Source organism: Henckelia pumila, chromosome 4 (genome assembly GCF_033568475.1).
Source record: "Henckelia pumila isolate YLH828 chromosome 4, ASM3356847v2, whole genome shotgun sequence".
In the NCBI taxonomy this organism is placed as follows: Eukaryota; Viridiplantae; Streptophyta; class Magnoliopsida; order Lamiales; family Gesneriaceae; genus Henckelia; species Henckelia pumila.
The window spans coordinates 195,061,742-195,068,977 of record NC_133123.1 but is presented as its reverse complement, the minus strand read 5'-3'; the positions used below and the strand labels follow the sequence as shown (position 1 = coordinate 195,068,977).

At 34.9% G+C, this 7,236-nt stretch overlaps 1 pseudogene; it reads right to left on the bottom strand.

The window, feature by feature from the left end:
- Positions 1-1,575: 1,575 nt before the first annotated feature.
- On the bottom strand, positions 1,576-4,276 carry LOC140862530 (pollen-specific leucine-rich repeat extensin-like protein 3; annotated as a pseudogene).
- Positions 4,277-7,236: the final 2,960 nt, after the last annotated feature.

The window sequence follows — 7,236 nt, the reverse complement described above, 5'->3', positions numbered from 1 at the left end:
GAAAAATAAACAGACGATTAAGTAGTCACAAACAAAGGTTGGCCATATTACTCAAGATCCAAAAATACCAAAAATTGAAGGAAAAACAAAGGCATGACTCCAAAATCAATTAACTAAAGTTTAAACAAGGTGATCTGAGAACCTTGAGTACAAAACAGCCAAAACTGCATTCCACCCAAGGCCAACACATTATGACAAGTAAGTCAGACATGTATATCTGGAAATAATAGCATACACTTACGTCTGTATCAATCCAACCTGAATTGATTAATCAAACCCAAGTTTAAACTACATCAATTCTAATATCTTCCATTAATTTCTGGGTGAAACTAAATCCAGACGGTGGTTCGGAGATGAGAGGTGGGTCTCCATTACGATTATTTTCTTGAGATATTTGTGATAGAGTATGCATTCTCAATGATGCAGTGAAAAATTTCCCATAGACGACGCCAAGCTGATGTAGACAAAAATTTATATTACTAGATTAGAGAAAATCTGGGTAACTTGTGAGGATTTGAATATTTGGATTAATACTCGAACTGTTTCAAAGACTGAACTTTGTGGGTTGTCACCTGCATCACAAAGCAAAGTGAGTGGCGTCGGGGGTTTTCTGACGAAAACACTCTGACACTCAAGTAAGTATTTGCCCAATAAAATTTCTAGAGAACTGGAGCATGTGACTATAGAGAGCGTATCTTAAGAATGAGAGAACTTGAACTATTTATAGATAGTCGGAGAATATCAAGGGCTTTAGCCTCTTATGGGCTTTTAGGAATTTATGGACCTTGATAAAGTGTCCAAATAAATAACTAAATAATATGAAACCCAAATGGATTGAGTCACTGGGATTGAGCCCAGAAAAAAGTCAAATTACATAATAACTCATTATATATATATATATATATGTCTGGCTTTGGATGGCCACAAGAGGACTGTACATACGTAGCACATGATAATTTTGTTAAATAGGATGGTGATATATATATATATATATATATATATATATATATATATATATAATTGTTGGGTATAATAATTTTATTTCAACGACAAAATTTGGTTTTGGAAAAAATTGTTGTTCTACTAATTCAATAATCCTTCATATTGCAGCTGGTTAATTTACGTACCTTTAAATAGCAATATTTAATTGCTTCGCAAGAAATTATAATTTTTTTACCTTGGAATGAATATATTTCCGGACTAAATGATCAGTAAACTTGAGCTTTGAGTAGTTAATCTAGAATCTAGTTTAAATATTATTATGTAAATCCAAAAAAATCCGACACATTGATGTTGATCCATTAGTAGATTTATTTTTATTTATTTTTTAACAGAACAAACAAATAAATCACCTCATGGTAAATAAGGGATAATTCATTAACATGTCCCTAATGTTTCGGTCGTGTCCCAATTCCATGGGCTGAATACGTCTCTTATCGTTTTACATGTGTCTCAAATATATCCTCTCGTTAACTCTCATGATTTGAATTAACGGAATGAACATGTGTTGCTCACGTGACCTTTCAACCCCCAATTAAAATCCCCCCATCCACACGTCACTTATCTACGTGATCCCTAATTCCAAAATCTTTGGCTCCCGATTTCTTTGTTAGACGTCGTCTTTGCTCTGGTGGTGGGCTGCAAGACGTCGTCGGGAGCTGCAACTTTGATGCGAGTAAAAAGAGCAAGGCATTCTTCATCAAAACGCTGTTTAGGCTTGTAGGGAATACAATTCATGAAATCATCCTTAGCTTTAATCTTGCGACACGAAACAAAAGTAATTATCAGCAAAAGTGAAATTCTCTAGCCTCGGCAACGAATAGATGTTCTCTGGAATCGCCCTGGAGAGCTTGTTATGTGCAACATGCAGCTGTTCCAAGGACTTCATGTTGCCAATAGCTTTAGGAAAACTCCCCACAAGCCTATTGGAACTCACATCAAACACTGTCAATTTAGTAAATGACGACCCAATTTCCTGAGGCAAACACCCTCCCAGTCTAGCGCTACTGATGATAATCTCGTTCAGGGTTTTCGCCATTTTCCCTATACTCGAAGGCAAACATCCCTGGAGATTGTTGTTCGCAAGAACTAAAACAGAAACCTTCGAGTTCTCGAAGTTTCAAGGAAAACTGAACTGGAAATCATTATTGTTGATGGCAAGGGCGTCGATTTTTTTTTTATCAAACAAGCCAGGTAGCACCTTTCCCTGGAATTTGTTGAATTGAATATCCATGAATTTGAGTGAAGGGTGTGAAGACCGTAAATTTTTCCTAAATTAAGTTTAGGATCTTTTATTGTTTAATTATTTATTTGTGATAATAGTTAATTTATGATATTTTGTATTAGTATATTTTATGTCATCGAGATATTTTTGGAGATAGAATAAATATTTTGGGTATCTTGATAATTAGTTTACAAATATTATTGAGATAGATGATCAAAATCAAGATGTAGTTAAATCTTGGGAGATATATTTCTATTCAAATTTTGAAAGTCATAATCCTAGTCAATCTCAAATTTCTTTGGTGCCTATAAATAGAGGAGCAGTGCTTGTGGAATAATCACACCTAAATCGTCTCTATTTTCTCTCCTTACTTTCGAGCAGATTAGCAACCTTAGGATTTGTCAGTCTCTGCTATATTTTCGTGTGTAGAGGCTGCAACTTTGATCCATATTTCCGTCCACAATTTAGTTCCTTTTCTATACTATTTTTCGAAGCCTTCTGTCAATATTAAAAAGGGGTTGTTCAATCCTCACGTGAGTGGCATAGGAATTTGTTTAAAGGATTGTCAGAGAAGATTCGTGAATTGAGAATAGATTAAAGAAGAGGCTTGCTTTGATTGGTTCACGGATTAGTGTGTTTCGAGAAATACTTTCGAATTTCCGTTGAAGTTTTGGTCCAGGCTTTGCAAGGTTATTGATTTCTGTACACATCTACGGTAAGTGGGTTTTTGTTTTAAAATCTTATGTATGATTTAAAATTTCGATCGTTTATGATATTTTTTCGAATTTTGCTATGTAATTGATATTTTTGATGAAGTTGTTATAAGTATTTTTTGGCACTGTTATGACTCAAATTAAGAGTGGAAAGGGAATTTCCGAACCATGTTATATTATGGCCCTGATGCGGTGGGTAATAATAACCGTTCTATGACCTCACCCCTTAGAGGGATTACATATAGGGGACTGATCAGTTAGCCACGATTAATGAGAGGAATTTCAGTGTCTGGCCAAAGTATGTAAATCATGTCTATTTTGTTATGATGATATTATGCTTTGTTATGCTTTTTTGGGACATGAAAGAAATGTTTTGTTATGAAATATATTACAAGTTTTGAGATAAATATATATATGTATATATTTGATATGATCGATCGGCCCCCACTTGCTGAGTGTTTCCCAAAACACTCACCCCCTTACTTTTCCCCTTCCAGATGATGAAGATGGCAATTTATAGGATCGTGAACAAGATATGTTTTGGGGATGGTGATAGAGGAATAATAAGACTAAATTTCGTTATTTTTATTATTGGGATTTTTGCTTTAATATTTGTTATTAAGTTTATAGTCGTTTTCGCTATTATTTATTAGTTTTTGGACTATCGAGTTGTGAAGAGAATATTTTTTGGAGCTTTTATTTATGAGAAAAGACTGGTTTGCATATACTATACTACGAGGCTTGTTGTTTTATAATTTGTGTGAATTTGAAACAATGCCGGTGGCACGACTCGATCTCGGGGCGTGACAAAGGGAGACAGAGAACGACAGAAAGGAATTTCCCAACAGAATATCCATGAATTTGAGTGAAGGGAGACAGAGAACGACAGAAGGGAATTTCCCAGACAGAAGATTGTTACTAACATCAAGTTCATATAAGAGATGGAGATTATGAAAACTATCCGGGATTGTGCCTTTGAATTGGTTCGAGTTTAGATGGAACAAGGCTAAATCAATTAACAGACCGAGTTCTTGGGGCAATGAGCCTGAAATCCCTGCATGATCAAATCAACTCCAGCTACTATGATTATGTGGGGATCATCGGGTGCCGGGGCACAGAAAATTCCGTTGTATTTGCAAACATCATGGCCATACCAATTTGAAGTGAAGTTGTTGGGGTCATCTGTGATGGCATGTTTCCAGGCTTGGAGGGCTAAGAATGCATTGAAAAGTTGAGGGTTTGGAAGTGGTGTGGAATAGTTTGATGCTTGTTGGGATGGTTTCGTGAAGATGAATAGAAGGCAGAGGATCGTGAAAATGGTTAAATGATGGATCTTCATTTTTCATTTGCTGCTTTAAATTAGGGTTCACGTAGATAAAGATGGGGGGGGGGGGGGGGGGCCTTTTAATTGGGGTGAAAGATGAGCAACACATGTTCATTCTCTTAATTCAAACCGAGAGAGTTAACGAGAGAATATATTTGAGACACATGTGCAACGATAAGGGACCTATTCAGCCCACGGAATTTTTTAGGGATATATTTGGGACAGGATCGAAACATTAGAGACATTTTAATGAATTATACCGGTAAATAATGGTATAAAGGCGTAATTTGACATCATTGACAAACGTGTAAGATTACGTACGTACATGGGGCCTCAGTTGTGATTTAATTGGACATTTTTAAATATGTTTTAAATATTTATTTTTTAGTTTAAAAAAAATATTTATTTTGTAAATTTTAAAATATTTATTTTTAGTTACTTTGGACAACCTCCGGATTTAGGGGGTGTGTATATATACCCTCACCTCGCATCCTAGTCCAACGTTTTCAAAGGCATTAAAACATCAAATAAAAATGCCTTCTATCAAAAGCATCAAGCTTGCTTATCCCTACTATTCTCCACCACCACCTTCGCCGCCTCCACCAGGTGTTCCATGTAATACACCTCATCCTCCTCCTCCACCACCGCATTCACCACCACCTCCTCCTCCTCCACCACCAACACCACCTTTACCACCTCCCCCTCCACCACCAGCTGCATGTGACACACAACTTTCACCTCCTCCACCACCACCACCACCACCTGTATCACCTCCTCTTCCGCCTCCACGGCCGCCTCAGCCTTGTCACGACAAAGAACCTTGCGGGTACTATAATCGTCCACCTGCTCATGGACCCTCCGCACCACCAGCACTTCCACCAAAAACTCCACCATATTATCCAAACACACCAATATCAAAACCACCGTACTATAACTATCCACCCATATCTCCATCCCCATTCAATTTTCCAACACCCATCACTCTTGGCCCACCACCGACACCAGGCGGCGGCGGCAAAGACCACGCCGCCGTAATCGCTGTCTGTGCCTCCTTGGGTGGCTTGTTTTTCCTCGCGTTCCTCGCAGCTGGCCTCTTTAACATAGCCAAGAAAAAGAAAATTCCTGTAATGGCCCCAGCAGCCGCTGTTCCTTTTGAGCGTGAAGAAACTGCCGACGATGGAGGTAGCGAGATCATTGCTAGTGGAGGCGGCGGAGCTCTGCATGCACAGAGTATGGCCACCCGCGGGGCTAGGAGAGCCACAAAAACGGCCATCCGGGCTTTGGTCCGGGTTGTCCTAATTCTTTTTAAATGTATCCGGACTTTGGTCCGGGTGGCTAAAACTATTTTTAAATGTTTCTATTCTACGTAAACTTTGGATAATTTGATATTAGCTCGGATAATTTAATTTAAAATATTTTAAGCTTGAGTGATTAATAATCTTAATTGGCTCTGCATACGGCTACGTACGTTGATGCATGCATATATCTTAATCAAGAAATTTACAAGGTGGTTAATACTTAATAGAGTCTGCAATGTTGGGGTTATAATTGTGTATGTATATATTTCAATTCTCTCGATTTATTGCATTGTTACAAAATCTTTGGTGTAATTTTCAATTTGTTTGGAAACTATTCGTTTTCACGTGTGAAAGTTGAGTTGTAAATTAGAACCTCGTTACTGTACATCTTCTTCTCAATTGTTGTTTGTCGAAAACAAAATATTTATTGATGTTATTTTATTTGTATTCCAATAAATTGTGTCATATATATTTTAATTTATGAATATTCTTTTTTTGTATTTTTAACAAAATAAAATATAAATTGTCAAAAATAAAATTCAAATAACATCACCCTAATAAAATATAACAACCATCCACATACTTAAAAAACTCAATTTCTCATGAAGTATATCCATTCAAATAGTAAAACATGTAAATTTAAGTTTTTTTTTAAAAAAAAATTCAAGTCTAACATCTTCGATAAAGCATGTACACTCGCGACTTTTAAATTTTAACTATTTAAGGGAGTATTTGTAATCACTAAAAAAAAGTGATTGTTAGCTTTTGGCTTAAAAAAATCATTTTTGTGTGTTTCTTAAATCTAGATTATGTGTTAGTTTATGCTTAACTTAATTGAATTCCAAAAGCTAGTCATGTGGTGATTATGATTCTTCAAAAGTGATTCTAATAAGAAGGTCATTGTTAAAATCACTTCAATCACTTATTTATCAAACACTACCAAACTTTGATTTTTAGATTTTCACATTTGTTTCCAAACACTACCAACTTTTGATTTTTTTTAACTTTTTTATAATCTATAAATTAATCACTTTTACAAAAGCACAATCTATTGCAAACACTCTCTAATATTAATATAAAGATTCAAGTCACAATCAAAATTCTTTTAACTACACAACAAAGAAATAATATAAGGGAAAATTCTAAATGTATCCAGTAAGTTGGGATATATAGAATATTAAATCCTTTATTTAATTAAACATTGATATTCATTCAAAAATGATGTGTGTGTGTGTGTGTGTTTTTTTTTTTTTTTAACATTTAGTGTAGTTTTTTAAATTATTTCCGATGTTATGCACATCATATTGGTGACAATTGCAACATCTACTATATTGAAAATTAGATTGATCATGTACCCAAAAAATATATTTTATTTGACTATGACCTAATTTTCCCTAATTAAAATTTCAGAAATATATAAAAATAATTTATTGGACAAATTTTCAAATTTGTTTTAAATACCTTGACTCTCATTCAATATAATATAAGATAGATTTGAAATTAATTTTTGGTTGTGTCAAGTGGACTTGATTATCACTTCGGAATATTTTCTGAAAGATACAAGCACTAGTGATTGAATTATTTGTGAAAGTGATGTTTAAATTAGTTTTATTATATCATATAATATATATATATATATAATGAATGAACCATGTAGAAATTAATTAGAACGACCAC